General features: G+C 36.7%; 1 protein-coding gene across 10 annotated transcripts in view; it reads left to right on the top strand.

The window, feature by feature from the left end:
• Robo2 (roundabout guidance receptor 2) overlaps positions 1 to 16969 on the top strand; it is a 1164975-nt gene that overhangs the window by 465116 nt on the left and 682890 nt on the right. The gene's annotated exons all lie outside the window — the stretch shown is intronic.

The following is a 16969-nucleotide window of genomic DNA, read 5'->3' as shown; positions in this document are numbered from 1 at the left end:
ATGTCACAGACAGATACTTAATTAAATATAATGTGTTTTCCAGAATAAAAACATCCCACTATTGCCATATTTTCTCAATATCATATTTTAGACAAATCAACTGGACTCTTATTTAGAAGATTCTTCAAAGAGCCGAATAAATGACGACGTCTCACTGTTAGTGCTGGCACTCCTGCTGGGCAAAGCTTAGGTCATAGGAAAGCTCCAAAAATCCTAACAGGAAATTGGAATTAGCTGAACACACTGACTCTTTTAAGCACGGTCATAGTTCATTAATAAATTTGTGCCTACAGCACAAGAACATATGCATTTATGAGACTGCAATCATTTTACTTTTTAAGACAGTTCCTCTGTTTAAATAATATTTTTTTGGATATATTATCCTGCATTGATCCTTAGCCAAAGAACTTGAAATTAAAGTTCCCTAAAATGTATCAATCTGCAGATAATGTAAACCTGAGACTTAGAACATACTTATTGAATTTGGACTATTTCTCTTGGATTTTACAATCACACAAATATGTCTGTTCTTTTATTCACTGTTTTTATTGTGAAAATTAGAAAATTTAGTGTATAAACAGTACTTCCTTCCATCATTAAAAAGTATTGTTTCTTTTGCTTTTGAAATGTTAAAATGATGAATAGAAACAAATAGTAATCTAGTTCAACATGTACTTTTAAATGGTGCATTGCAACCATTTTCAAATTAATAAAGTAGAAAATATTATGAAAATATCCTTAGTAATTGTATTCATGATAGCTCTGAGTTGACATTTTGCCATCTTAGAAAAAATTCATTTCTCAGACTTCTTATTTTTGTTGTTTTTGTGGTTAGTTTTATTTCTCTGCAATGGTTGTAATCACAGAGTAAAAGAAAGTAAAGTTTTGCATCTTTATTCCTTTATTTATTTTTGAGGTGGAGGTGGAGGTGGAGTTGACAGAGGGCCTCTCTGTATTGCTCAAGTTGGCCTCCAAATTGGCATGGTCCTGTCTCAGCCTCCCAACTGTTCAAATTATATGCTTAACATTGTGTTATATCCTTAGTGGCACAACAGTGCTGTTAATGACTCACAAACACTGAATAGCAGAATAAATACATTTAAAAGATAAGTAATAAATTAAATGGATATTCATAAGCTTTCATGTTATAGTATATGAATCGTACTAACTAACCATTTGAAATGATCACATAAATACAGTGTAGTCATAGGAAGTACCAAAGACTAGGAAACCAAGCAAATCTGAGTTTAAACAATTAAAAAAAATGATCATAGTTTTCAAACAAATTAACAAATTACGAACAAAAACCATGTTAGCCATAAGAAAATGGGTACTTTCATGTGATGCTGAGAGAAGTAAAAATGTGTCTCAGCATAGACAGAGAGTAATGATGTCAGCTTGGGCAGTGCACACATCAGTGCACAGCTGGACCCAAACGCTGAAGAGGTAAATGCTTCCAGAGATGGCATACAGGAGTGTGCAAAATCTAAGTACACAACTAGGAATTTAGTGTTCTCTCTCTCTCTCTCTCTCTCTCTCTCTCTCTCTCTCTCTCTCTCTCTCCTTTTTTTCTTCCTTGTCCCTCTGTCTCTACTCCCTCTCATTTTTTCTTGTCTCTATTTTCTCATAGGAGCCAAAACCACAGCTTATATTACCATGAAGAACAAACCCAGTGCAAACCAATCTAACTCATGGATTTGAAAAAAAAATCTGTTGTATTAAGATAAGTTTTTCTGATGATTGGAAGTATGTAAGCTTCCCTTGGCTGTGTGTTTTATATATAGAGATATATATACACAGCATATACATATGCATATATAATATATACACGTGTCCATTATAAGATTATATATATATTATATTTTTCCAGTAAAGTAACCAGGAGTAATAGAATGAAAATATAAACAAGATGAGTTTTTCATAGGGCAATTATCTATTTATAATGCAAGACATTAACTCAGTGTGTCTTCATATATTTTAAAGTTTCTGCTATAATATATATCATAAAAATATTCCATTCTATGGCATTGGATTAACAAGGGTACTTTATGTATTCACCTCAAAGAAATAGCCACAAGAGACTTATATTCCCAAATAGGGTCATGTGTAAAAGTAAAATGGAAGGGATTTTTTTTTTCAAACATACTATGTAATAAAAAATTTCACTTTTGCTGAGCTACATCTTTCAATATCAGAAGTATAGAGGCTGAGACAGGAGAATTACTAGCTCAGTGTTAATGTGGACCTTAAAATGAGCTCAAGGCTTTCTAAAATTACAGAGCAAGACCTTCTCTCTTAAAACAAAGGACTGGGTTTAAATCTCAGTGGCAGAGAGCAAAATCATTGGTTTGGCCACCATCGCCACACATAAAAAAATAGAGAAAACTGAATCATTTTAGAAACTAACTCATGAGAAGCCGTGAATATTGTGGATGGGGAGAGAGAGAGAGAGATCTTAGCAATTAAAAGTAGCTACTGCTCTTGTAGAGGACCTGACTTTGCTTCTCAGCAACTACATAACACCAAATCTAAGCAATATGACACATTCTTCTAGCCTCAGAAGGCTCCTGTGCTTTGTACACTTACTTTCAGACAAGCACACCCATAAATGCATATAATTAATAATAAATTATCTAGATGGTCTAGACAAGTAGATATTGTGGCAAGTAAAGCCATCTATACTTAAGGAGTCGGTCTTTCTCTTCATTTAATGTTTGTTTTTTAAATGTTTAATCTGTTTCCTCTGGAGCAGAATATACGAAGTCCTCATTAATTTGACTCATTCAATCATGCAGAGAAGCAACTGATATTATTTTGAAACTATAATGTTTACACTAAAGAAATGTTGTGCTGTGCAGATTTGCTTTGTAATTTTCCACAAAGGATCTAGCAAGAATTGATATTTTAAAACTTCAAATATGTTGTTAATAGTTGCAAGAAATGACTGTCTTGAGAGTAGTGGGTATACCCTCTTCAGTGAGATGACTGATGTTTTTAAAGTCACGCTTATCTTTGGGGAAATTACATAAGTTATATTGTAGATTCTTGGAGCATGCTCAATAGGATTACTTTAAACTTGAATCTGCACACATATTTAAATGTGTAGGAACCTCTCCTAAGGGAATAATAATGAATGATAGCCAAGGAAGTTGAAAACTAGTTAAAAAAACAAAACAAAACAAAACAACAGCAAGCAGTCCTCAACTTCAACACTAAATACTAGAGCTTAACCCTCAAAGTCCCATTGAATTATATTGAGTTTTCATTAAGTTTCTAAAATTGTAATCATATGATTCTGTGGAGTTTTTTCCTTCTTTTTTTCCTCTCTTTTCTAAACTTTTCTGCCTCAGAAATAATCTTTAAGGGCTCCAGAAAATGGCCTGTGTTCTGGGTAGTTAAATCACACGTCAAACATTTCAGAGGTTAGGAAGCTGCTGATGAAGGTGTAATATTAAAATGTCAAACATGTACACACCAGTTTCTCCCTCTCTTCCTCCATAGTCTCTGGTAACAACTATAATGATCTGTTTAGGCCCTGTCCATTGTTGCCTTCCCTTGCTTGCACTTAGCAATTGCTATCTTTTCAAGGCTGCGTATTGCTGAGGGAAAGTACATTTCCAAAGCAGTGTTGAGTTTGCAATTAGCTCCTGTTTATAGGACAACAGACACATTATGTGATTGCATTAGACAGCTTATAGCTTTTCTCATTTCTTTCCATCTCCACAGATCATTTTACAGAGTGAGAGTATTGTTCTGCCTTGGGCGAGGGCCTATTCTTCTTAGAGAGTTTTTGGCTCAACCATGAATAACACTAGCGGAGATTTTTAAATTTTCTTATAATGTCTCTGCTATGCTAACAGGGAGTAAAGACAGAAGAGGAACAGATTTGGTTGAGCAACTGCTGAGTCATTGAAGGCCAATCACTCATGTGATGAGAAGATGTTTGATATTTGAAGGTCAAGTGTGCATATGATTTTTATGATCAGTGGCACTAGAAAACATTACGTAAAATGGTTTTAGATGTGTATGGCAATAGTTATTTCCAGTTCTAGTTAGTGTTCAAAGTGATGTAAATGACAAATTGCACCACATAGGATGAACCAGTATGGGAATAGTATAGGAAAAAGCAAAAAATGCTTTTTGTAGCACCATACTCATCAAGTCAGCTAACCTGTGGGGTGCGAGTCTCAGTGGCAGTAATAGCTTTGCTATTGATTTTAATCCAAAGTAAATATAATATATGAGCTGATTATATTTCTAATGCTACTATGGATATGATGCTTTTCCTGCAGAAGTGGATACTGCATGTCTAAATGGCAACCCTTAGCTTACTAAGTAATTTTGGGCTATTTCCACCTCTTAGAGCCAAAGGTGAAACAGGAGAGAGGAATTATGTATGAACCTTCACTAAGCTGACAAAAATTATCCAAGCTATTATACTTTATATATACTTTAAGCTGAATATCACTGAGCCTCTTGGTGCATCCTTGGGGTTAATGTTGCCTTAATAATAAGGCAAACTAAGAGCCTGGACTCTAAATAACAGAAAAGTAACAATCAAGAAGCAATCGAGGAGGGCAATCCGGTGTGAAGTCTCCAGTATTTAAATATCCATCCTAGATTTTCTACTCCTAGCTTATATGACAGGTAACAGCTTCAAATAATGTGTTATTAATTCTTTTAATAAATGGTTTTGAGTGCCTTTTCTAGGCAAAGCACTGGATATTTGCAGCGCAAGAATAGAAAGAATGCCTCATGCATAAACAAGTAACAATGAGATTAATTTTTCATAGGAGTGCTGATCGCTAAGTGTGTATATGAAGGCACTTGGCCTAATCTATGAGGACATCTCTGTCCAAATGATATTTACCACTTAACAGAAGGTCTGAAGCCTGAATAAATGTTAACAAAGGGAAGCAGGATATAAACTTGAAATATGTCAGGCTGTGAACACACTGTCACCTTGGACACCTTTGCCCATACAAATACTTTCTCCCTGATCCCTTATAAACAGAAACTTATCTGAAACTTCTGAGCTTTGTAAACTGTACATTTGAATGCAGTGCTGTTCTCAAAGGCATACTCAGAGTCTCTGGAGACACCTTTCCTCATCCAAAGAAGCTCCTGAAGTATGTCTACACCCATGACCATATGTAGTCTGAGGGACAGAAGGAAGAATTTTGGCTAGCTCTGGACAATTAATAAAGAAGAAATCACCCACATCTTATTCATAGAGCATAGAATGCTGGGTAATTTGATGATTACTTTATTTCCTGTAGATCTGTAGATTAGCACAGAATATATTCTTATATATTAATTAGTTGATAATTAGTTTTATGAATAGATATCCAATGTGTATGTGTATATGTGTGTGTGTGTGTGTGTGTGTGTGTGTTTATCATAGCTCATGATATTGACAACAGTATCAAGTACTGAGCTATTGTACTTGCTGTAACTGGGACTTGTGCCATGAAGCTTATGTTGGGGGTTAAATACTGGCATTGTTTAAATAGATGTTTTTAAACAAGTCAATCTCCATTGTGTCTGTCTGATAGCTCTATTTTGTGTGTGTGTGTATTTCAGACACATTGTTTACTTCCTCTCAAACAAAATAATACTCTACCAGGTAAATTATGAATGACAGCATGACTTGGGCTTAATCCTGGTTCAATATCAGCCTGATAGCATGTCAGTTATTGAAGAAGGTGCACTAATCGATTTGTTTCTTGTTCACACTAGTTTGGTTTACAATGGTTCTTTTGTTGTTGTTTGGTTGTGACCAAGATTTTTATTAATGTTTTGTCTTTTATTTATTTATTTATTTACTTATTTATTCTCCAGATTTTATTTTCCTCCAACCTCGTCCCTCCGACTCTTCTACATATTATACCTCCTCCCCACCTCTTGTTTCCGCGAGGATGATCCCAACTACCAACCCCTAACAAAACAAGACCTCTAAACTCTCTGGGGCCTCCAGTCTCTTGATGGTTAGTTAGGTGCATCTTCTCTGACTGAACCCAGTCCCAGCAGTTCTCTGTTGTATATGTGTTGGGGGCCTCTTATCAGCTGGTATATGCTGCCTGGTTGGTGGTCCAGTGTTTGAGAGATCTCAGGGGTCCAGGTTAATTGAGACTGCTGTTCCTCCTACAGGGTGGCCCTCCTCCTCAGCGCTTCCCTAATTTGACCACAGGAGTCAGCAGCTTCTATCCATTGGTTGGACGCAAATATGTGCATCTGACTCTTTCAGCTGCTTATTGGGTCTTCTGGAGTGCGGTCATGCTAGGTCTCTTTTTGTGAGTGTTCCATAGCCTCAGTAATAGTGTCAGGCCTTAGGACCTCCCCTTGAGCTGGATGCCACTTTGGGCCTGTAGCTGGACGTTCTTTTCCTCAGGTGCCTCTCCATTTCCATCCCTGTAATTCTTTGAGACAGGAACAATTATGAGTCAAGTGTTTTGACTGTGGGATGCCCCCCTCTCCCTCATTTGATGTCCTGTCTTCCTGCTAGAGGTGGCTTCTATAAGTTCTCTCTCCCTACTGTTGGGCATTTCATCTAAGGTCCTTCCTTTGAGTCCTGAGAATCTCTCACCTCCCAGGTCTCTGGTACATTCTGGAGGGTCCCTCCAACCTTCTATCTCCAGAGGTTGCCTGTTTCTGTTCTTTCTTAAGCATTACTATTTCAAGTACAGCTCCATTCCATCACTGTCAACCCTATGCATCCTCAGTCCTCCCCTCCCCCATCCTCACGTCACATGGAAGAACATCCAGGTACATCACAGTAACATAATTTTTATGATTTCTCTTGAGTCACATTAGTTCCTAAAGGGATTTGTTATCAATATGATTTAATTAGAATTGGCCTTTTATTGATAGTAAATTCTGTTACCTATACAATAATAAAAACTAGTTTCTTTTCTTATAATTCATATTAGTTAATTTATATATATTACATACTTGTACTTCCATAGAAATATATTTACTTTGTGTTTTTTATGACACAACTAATATAAAAACAAAAAATAACCATTCCCAAAAGGAAAATTTTAGGCAATGAGAAAAATAGATTGCCTGAACTGCTTTATTTGAGACAAATCCATGATTAAGAGACAAAATTCCCTACAACTTGTATATTTCCAATGTAAGTTGTGTTTGTTTGTTTGTTTATATTGATGGTGACTTTTAAGTGGATTGAAACATGAGTTTATAGAACTGCAACTATTATTTATGCTTTGAACCAAACGGTGACTGATTGTGAATCTATGTCTTTAGAAATAATCACTAACAACCTATCAGGAATTACATGTAAAGCTAAATATCATTCTTTAATTGCACCCCTGTCTACCCCATTTGGGTTGTTTTTCCCTAAGATGCAGAATTATCCTCCCTAAATTACAAAAATTAGAATTCAATCGACTGTAGGAGTGTGTAGTTTGACTTACAAGAAAAACAAATACAAGTTGCTTAAAAAATTATAAGTTCAAGCATTCTTACTAACACTGATCAGACTGATCAGTTGTTTACTAGAAGGAGGAATTATAGCAATGTAATCTCTTGTAATTTTTTAAATTTTGGGACATATATGTGTGGTCAAAATGGAGCAAATAATAAAAATGATCCCTTTGGTAGAACATGATTTCTGTTCAATGTTTCTATTTGTTTAGTGTTTGTATCCAAAGCAGAGAACCCAATCAGGGTTAAAATGACTGTTTCATTTTAATGATTTTTGTTAAACATGTGTCTTTTATCATTTCATCAAACCTATGGATTTTAATTTTCTTTAAATAACTCAGCAATGAAAATATTGGCTTTGCAGATAAAAATTCAATTAGCACTTCAAAGAAGACAAATTAACTCCCTTTTTAACAGTGGCTGTTATTTAAATTAACAAAGTAAAACAGTAAAAAAATTAAAACTTACCTATCGCTTTGTGCAAAGATAAAAAGTGTTAAGTCTATCTGGCAGAATCATTTTCTAGCTAAAATTATGCTAGTGTTATCTTGTTTTCCTCAAAGGATTGTTGTAAAGTATCTTAAAGTTCTTAGTTAGATGTGCTTGGTAACAATTCTTATTTCAGAACAATAATAACAAAACATGAAAATTTAAACAGATAAATACTTTCTATAGCATTGTTTATTTTATGTTTAAAGGTGTAAACAGACAATAGAATAGTATAATAGAGTGGCAGCCAGTATAAACATTCTGACTTCAGTGTTTTCAATAAAATTAGTGACTGACTAAAATTGGCCTACCAATGTCACAATGCACAGAAAATTTGAAGCAGTGCAATAATGTACTGATCTTTTGCTGGAGTCAAATCCTATAGTCCCATCTCCTGTGTTGTACCATTGCCAATAATGATGATAATAGAAGCAATTATCATTCTTAAATTATCTATACTATATTTTATGAGACACTAAATACTATTATAAGTTAATACTTGATATCACATCAGATAAAACATAAAGCTCATGCAGAGTTCATAACAAAAAGATTAAGTTATCTATTAATAAGAACAACAACATTAAATGGATTATCACTGGCTTTTTTAAATCTTTATTATTTCATACTTGTCATTTTATTTTAAGACTGAAAAATCCCTAAAGTCATGGTCAATATCTTCCTTTCTTAGAGATAAAATCCCTGTGTCATAACTGGGTTTTGTCAGCTTGACCCAATCTAGAAATCTATTGGAATGTGGCATCTCTATAGATGAATTACCTCTATGGTAATTACCTGTATGCAAGCCTATTGGGCATTTCCTTATTGCTGGTTGATTTGCAGAACTTTGCCCATGATGCGTGGTACCATCCCTGGTCTGAGCTCTATGATAAAGTGGCTGAGACAAGCCAGAAAGCAAGCTTGTAGACAGAATTCCTCTGTGGTCTCTGCTTCAGTTCTTGCATCTAGGTTTCTGTCCTCCTGCCCTGGCTTCCTTTGTGACTGACTATAAACTGTATGGTGAAATAAACCTTTTTCTTCCTAATTTGCCTTTGTCTCTGGTGTTTATCAGAGCAGGAGGAAAGAAAAATAGAACAAAAATTATTAGTAGAGAGTGTAATGTTGTTGTAATGAACATGACCATGTTGTGTTCTGGGAGGACTGAATGCTCAGAAATTAATGACTTCTGTAGAGAGCTTGGGAGATAGGAATGTTGAGAAAGGTACAGGTTACAGAGGCAGAGTTTATGAAATTTCCAAAGGAAAGGGTATATTCTTATCAGAAATGTTTTGTGATACTTTCAATGAAGAATCCATGGAAATGATGATTTTGCTTTACCTGGATGATAGATATTGATTAGTTGGAACTGAAAAAAGCATAGAAGATTACTATGAAACTGGAATTATTAAGGCAAATAGTCTAGGAAGTATGCATTTGGGGTCAGCATACAGAAGCTGGACTGCAAAGGTTGCAAAGGCTGCATGTCAAGCTGGCAGTCAAACTTGATATTGTGTAAGAATCTCCCAATATGCTTTGAAGTATGAATGATTAATGGAAATCAAGTAAGACTTGACATCGTGAGAGGCAGTGATAGGCATGTGGTATCCACCTTTTTCAGTAGGAAGTCAGAATTGGGGAAGATCCCTCAGAGAAGCTGAGGCTGGACATCATGTAGCAGGATCTGGGGCTAGAAGAAGTTATTAGTTGGGGTTCAGACTTGGTTTCAGGAAAGAATACTAAAATTTCCAGGACCAAGGGAAGACCATCTGGATAATCATAGATATTTGCTGAAGAAGGTCTGAATCTATTAGATGGAGATTGTGCTATGGATAGCAGAGTTTGGGATGTGTGAGCAATGAAGAGCTTCAGAGTCCAGATGATTGGGAGTCACAGATATTAGAGCTTTTCATACAGTCAGACTTTAGTTTTGCTTTGATCTGGTTGTAACTGGACTCTCAGTCCTCCCTCTAAGAGGAGGAGAGCATTTGGATTGCTTTAGATTCTGTGCTTGTATCACAGGCTGCTGCAGGGTTGCTACTGTTCTTTCTGAGAGTGGACAGCCCTCAGTATGTGTGTCTGTGTGTCTGTGTGTCTATATGTTTGTGTGTCTATTCTTTCTTCATTGGTGCCCTAGTCAGACTGTCAGTACTAAGCCAATCTGCTCACAGAAATCTCAGTTAAATGGAGGCTTATGAGAACGACAGTAACTTTCTAAGATTAACAAGTGCATTAACTTTGATAAATTAAGTTAATCTAACAAAACTACTCTAAACATTAAAAATTTGTACAGACATGTTTTTAAAATAATTAGCAGGGGACATGGCTCAGGTTTTCATGGCAACTCTCTTCCTAAATACCACTCAGGATCTGATTTTCTCTTAAGTATTTTTTTACATAGTCCTTTAGGACAGTGTCAGCATCTGTATGGACAAGCAGCATCCTTTGCAATGTGAGTTCTCCAAGAGAGGAGGGAGAAATTATTAGCAAGTCATATGTCATCTTCAAGGAGCAGAGAGAGAAATGTCATGCCACTTCTTCACAGGAGTTTGTAAGAGTATGCTCATATGCTACATGTAATGACAGAAGCTGTGGGGGTATATGCAGACATATTGACATGCCTAAGTGTAATACTATTACAGTGATAGTGAGAGCTGGAGAAACAGAGAAAGAGAGAGAGAGAGAGAGAGAGAGAGAGAGAGAGAGAGAGAGAGAGAGAGAGAAGGAGAGGGAGAGAGGGAGAGAGGGGGGAAGAGAAGGAGGGAAGGAGGAAATGATGGAGGGAAGGAATGCAGGATAGTCATGGAGAGCTGAGAGTTGAAGCATACCTATTTCTTCTCCTTAGTGTCTTCCTGTTTAACATACATTCATTATTTTCCAAATAATTAAACTCATTATTCTTTGAAATACAAGAATGCTTTGACTAAATTATCAATCAAAGTCTATTCAGGAGACAAAAGTTACTCTAGTAATTTGATGCAATGAAAGATACAAGGAGGGATAAAGAAAGGTGCAAATTATTTGGAATTAGCAGATTAGGAGAAGGGAAAGCAAACCAGTAAAGAAATACATTTGGAAAAGTATAATACCCACTTCCTGTTGTGTGCCTCAATTTGATTTTTATACTGTGTCAGAGAACAGTGAGAAATTGCACGGAAAGATCACTGGAGGGATGGATTAGGCAAAGTCGCTGGTGACCCAAAAACCTCACAAGACAGTATCTACAGGGAGTGCTGGGAACTTTGATAAGAAGCAAGCACTCGGGAGGCAGAGTCAGGTGGATTTCTGAGTTCTAGGCTACCCTGCTCTGCAGAGTGAGTTCCAGGACTGGCAGGGCTACACAGAGAAACCTTGTCTTGAAACAAACAAACAGACAAACAAAACAAACAACAAAAAAATGAAGTAAACACTAAAGGGTGTTCTAATGCAATGGCAATCAGACACTAGTAACAGAGCTACAAATAACACCAAAACAAAAACATGAAGCCCTCCACCTATCTGTGTGCCCAGTACTTTCTGGTCACTATTGTCACTAATCAAAGAGATCTATTGGCAGGTGCAGTTTTTATGTCAGCAAACAGGAAAAAGGAAGGTGGATATGAGGTCAACATCTGAAGAGTTGGTGTCTAGTGCAGTGACATACACTGAATAAGGCTGCACAATGTGTTTGTTGTTTTACTCTAATAGTGTTCGTCCTTTAGAACCAAATGTGATGAAAGGGGTCATATCCCTCTCAGAATAAATGAACAAAAGCTCAAAACTATTTTTATTTTGTAGTTAATATTCATGATGCTCCTGGTTCCCACAGTGTGTCAATAGCCCTCAACAAGTTCCCTAGTCTTATGACTAGTAATCCTGAAAGAACATTCTGTCAGTTGACTGAACAATAATGGATGTCTACCCACTTTCGGTAAGGGCTTAAACAATATTTAGATTCTGTCCTCTCCCCCATTTCTACACGAGCCAGTGTGTATTTTGGAGCTTGCTTTTGACCGTGTCTTCATGACCCTGTCATTATCAGTCAGAGTAGTGAGAAAAAGGAACACAGAGCTGCAGATGTGTTTCTGGAGCCATCTGGCTCTTTTGGGAGGTAATTTACTTACCTAAAAATAATCACATGCATGTGTGCTTTCCCTTACTTAATGAAACATTTTCACAAAACTGTTCAGACTCGATCGCTTGAGCTAAAGAAAAAAAAGCATTACTTCCAATTACTTCCATGATACTGTTCCCTTTTTTTTAATACCCATATTAGATCAGAGAAAAGCAGCAAGTCCCATACATTCTAAAAAGTACACACACACACACACACACACACACACACAGTTTGTCGATGATTCTTCTTTTGTTAGCAAATAGCTACTTTTAGGCATGTTTAGGCAGTGAGTTTATGTGTGCATGTACATGTTTCAAGTAGCTCTAATAGTGTCACATTTTCAAAATAGCAATTTAGAGTTTGGCTTCAAACTAATTTATTTCTATATACAGTCCTGAAGATAGATTTCCAATAAGCACCAATCATCTATGACCATTTTTGGATGCATGTCAGCCTGCCAGCACTGGAAATTCTACAAATGTGAGCATTAAAAAACACTGTGTAAATAGTTTCATAGAAGATACCCATTAGACTCTCATCCATCATCTTTTCCTTCCTTGTTGGGTTGGATTTTGTAAGACAGCTTAACTTTCAGCGTAGAGAGCTGCCCGCTGCTACTGAGTCCTGATGATTGTAACCATATTGGCTTGATTCCTTTTATGAAATCACAGATTAACTGATTAGTCTTTGAACAATAATTCTCTCATGCAATGAACTGTGGGTAGTGACTGCTCAGCAATAACCTCATGTATTCCAGGTCTTCGAGTGATAGTGAGCTTGAGTGGCCACAAGAGGCTAGATAGAAGCATGGCCAGGATCTGCGATGCTATGAACTGCTTCCTGCTTCCTAACATCAAAATTATATATATAAATAATATAACACAAGACCGTATGGTAAAATAAAATTGATTCGATTATTGAAATTTAGGTTAGAAAGAAAATATTGGTTTTTCTGCTGGTGACTCTAATTTTACCTGACTCACTTACATCCTATGTTACCAAGAGGATGCTCCTTTATATTTTTAGCCTCTCTAAATGTTTTCAAATAGCTTAGAAATAAGAACAAAACAGAGAAACAGCTGTCCCTTGTTATTTTGTTTCCTGAATACAAATAGTCTTAAATTGCTGTAAATGGAAAGTCTGGAATGAATTCAAACACAGCCTGTTTAAACACATTCAGGGTGGTGTTTGTATGCAAAGCCTTTGCAAAGGGCAGCAATAGAAAGACTACACATTAACTTGTCGAACATGACAGTCTAAGGCTATGACTTCCCTTATGTTTGTTAGGCAGAGTCTAGCCGGTATCACTCACACACTTTTGAGACAGCAAAGCACAAGTACTTTGAAACTAAAGCCTCCGAACTGGAGCATGAAGTCCTGAGGCATTCTATGTGTTCTATTTACTCTGGTTCCTCTTTGGAAACAAAAATCCTTTTGAACTTAGATATCTAATTTACTTCAATCAAGCATTAACTCTTTTAGTATCAGGAATGATAATAGAAGCTGCATCTAACTTCTGCCTATTAACTACCTGAAAATTCATTCTACATACCTGTCAACAGCACATGCCTCCCAAGTTTTATATATACAAGCAAATATTGTATGATGAGTCCTATTGTCAGGGAATTTTTAAATCAATCTTTAGTGAGACGATTTATTAAGTATTTAGAATTCTAAAGTTAGATTTCATATATTTTAGGGAAGAGCCTAAGGAAAGTTTAAGAAATGTAATTGACATGACAGGGTCCTATCTAGTGACAGTCATAAATAAGTCCTTGGTGTCCAGCATCATACCAAACTGTGTATCACAAAACCATTAAACAGTTAAGTTCAGGGATTTCATCTTGTAATGCTACAAGTCCAGGCAGAGGAAGTCATTCAGACACGTCCCAAGTGTCATCGTCATACAGTTGCATAATATTACTGAATATTTTCCTGCTTGACTCACACACAAAGGCATTGTACAGTCCATAGTGTGGGAAAACAGCAAGACAAGTTATGCTCAGGGTTTTGAAGTAAAATCTTCTGTGGTTTTACTACTACAAAGATCACTTTGATATTACAAAGGGACGCTAGCTTCCAAGTAGAAAGTTAATCCAAGACAGCATCATTAAGAAATAACAGGAATGAGCAAAATAATAAGCCATGAGTTAAAATCATAAAATGCCGTATACAAGAGATAAGAATTAATAGTTAATAGTTTTTTTCTCTCATTGGGGACACAGACAAGCAAATAATACAGAACTGTATCATAGAATATGTGTGTCCATGCCTGTGCATGTGCGGGTGTGTGTATGCGTGTGTGTGTGTGTGTGTGTGTGTGTGTGTGTGTAACTATACCAGCTCCAGCCTTTCTATATTGGACATGTGAGTTTCTATCTTGATGTTGATATTTAAGACTTTGGATTAGTGAGTGAAACTCTGAACATCTTAGAACTGTCTACACTGTGGTTAAGAGGATTCATAAAACTAATATATAAAGTTCTTAACATATATTTGAATGGCACCTGGTATATATGCAACTGCTTTTTGGTTATTTTTATCCACATTTTAAATATATGCTATAAAAAATAAATAATAAAAATGCTCATTACTGGTAAGCATTTTTTATAAAACTGACATAAATTTTAACTAACAGAATCCATTTACCATTTTATATATATATAAATACAACCATGCAAGTGCTAGCTATATAATGGATCATAGACAAACTATATATATATATATCCATATTTATCTACACATACAGATATATATCCATATGTATATATATATGTATATATATCATGTACAGTCATATGTGATACAGTATATATATGTATATATCATATATGTATATACACACTACATATATATAAATATATACATATACATATATAAGTACACATATATAGTGTGTGTGTATGTACATATATTTTAGTTTAGTGTTTTGTTATGTCCTGTACTATAGCTAACCCTTACATGGTTGAGTTGCGTATAATATCCTCACATTGCCACCTCTGTTCAAAAATGAATGGAGAGATTTTTGGTATACTTTCTCTCAGGAAAAAAAAAAAACTTTCGCTTTTCAAAATGATTACCTTTTTTACAACTGTTTCAGCCATGGATTCATCACATTTTGCTTTTTCTGGTTACCCTTTATCTAAAATCTGCTTTGTTTCAGCTGGGTGTTCATCACGCTCTGTGCCCCTTTGTGTTCTTGACCTCTTTACAGACCCACTCGAACCCGCCCTCCCCCCCTTAACCATTTACTACTCTCTCTCTGAAGACAACAAGCTCACACTTTCCACATTAGAAGGCTTTCTTCCCCCCAGAGTTAATCAGCACCCAGGTCCAACCTTCATTTTCTTCACCAGGGAGAAAAATCTCATCTCAGAAATGTTGCTCAGTGTTTTAACCCAGCCTTGGGTTGTCACTGCACTTCCTAGCTCACTTCCAGGTAACATTTAATTACTTCTCTACTTCCCTTTAGAAAATGCTCCCTGGTAAGACATGCCTTCATGTATCAGTAGAGGTTTATTAATTTTTTTGTTTTATTTAACTAATTTCTTTTTTAGTCATAGCTTGGCTTCAGCCTATATAGGTGACTAACAAAATGAGCATTTTCAAGAGAAAAGTCATTTCTCCCCACAGTGAGTCTAACCATCTATTTAAAGAACTTTAAAGACACATTCGCTGATTTATGCTCATCTCTAAGAGAAATTTAACACCTAAACAATATGATTATAGAAATTGCTAAAATAGCTAAAGATGTGAATTTGTACAGGCTTGTATTTTTAGACATTGCATTACGTAACATTTCTTCTACAGAGGAGAGTTAAGACTTGTTTTTTTTTTAACTTTTTGTCTGTTATTTGTGAATTTCACATGATGCAATCTGCACCACAATCCCACTCACCTCCCCCTCCCCTTCTACCTGTCTCCCACCCTTACAACCTCCCTACAACAGAGAAAAAAAATGTCATTGTGGAATCTATAGTGTGATACAATGTGTCCCACAGTATACCATGTTGTCTACCCTTCTTTGCTTGCAAATGTTCATTACAATTACTCATTGATCTGGTATGAGACCTCTGTCTTTTGCTCCTCTATCAATACTGGAACCTCTCTGGGACACCTCTCCCATATCGTGTTGTTGTCCTGAGTCATAGAGATCCTGTAATTTTGGATCTGTTAGGACTGGTCTCTGCGTGTACTTCAGCAGTTCATCAATGGAGTAGATGTTAGAGTAGGCCAATTCAAAGCCCTAAATCCGAACTGTTCAGATTGTCTGCTCTTCCTTTCTCACACCTTAGGGCTAGCTCACCAGCAAAACCTGCAACAACCAGGACCAGCTCTATGCTGCTGCCCGTGCTACATGTTCAAGGCAGGTCTCCTGAGTGTTGCAGCTGGTGAGAGACATGACCAGGACTCCAACTTTCAGGACCCCAAGGCCAGCTTTCCTGCCTGCTGTAGATGGTAAGATGAGGGAGAGGAAGAGGGCATCTCTCCCTCATCTGCACCACTGCCTATCCAGCAGACAAGTGGTAGGACCAACCTTCCTAAACTTGTACCCTCTGGCTAGCTTATTTGCAATGCCTACATCCAGAGCCAACTCTATCTTGGTGTTCACACAAGCTGCAGGGCCGACTCTCCTGAGTGCTGCAGCAGTTGAGGGGCAGGACAAGAGCTCCTGCTCTCAAGACCCAGTCAGGACCAGCTCTTCCACTGGTGTGGAGAGCAAAAGCAAGGAGAGGTGATATCTCCCTTGCTAATGCCACCACACAGCACACAAGAGACAGGGACTCTCACTCACTACCCCGAGTCTCCACTTCTGCCTTTCTTCATTGTGTCCATGTCCTTCCGTTTCTTTCTCTCCCATTTCTCCATCACTTACCTGCTCCTGTTGGTGGTATCTGGTGTCTCTGGGTGTCTGGGATGAACTCAGGAGTAGTTCCAGGA

The sequence above is a fragment of the Mastomys coucha genome, unplaced genomic scaffold (genome assembly GCF_008632895.1).
Source record: "Mastomys coucha isolate ucsf_1 unplaced genomic scaffold, UCSF_Mcou_1 pScaffold12, whole genome shotgun sequence".
NCBI lineage: Eukaryota > Metazoa > Chordata > Mammalia > Rodentia > Muridae > Mastomys > Mastomys coucha.
This window is presented reverse-complemented; position numbering and strand designations above follow the sequence as displayed.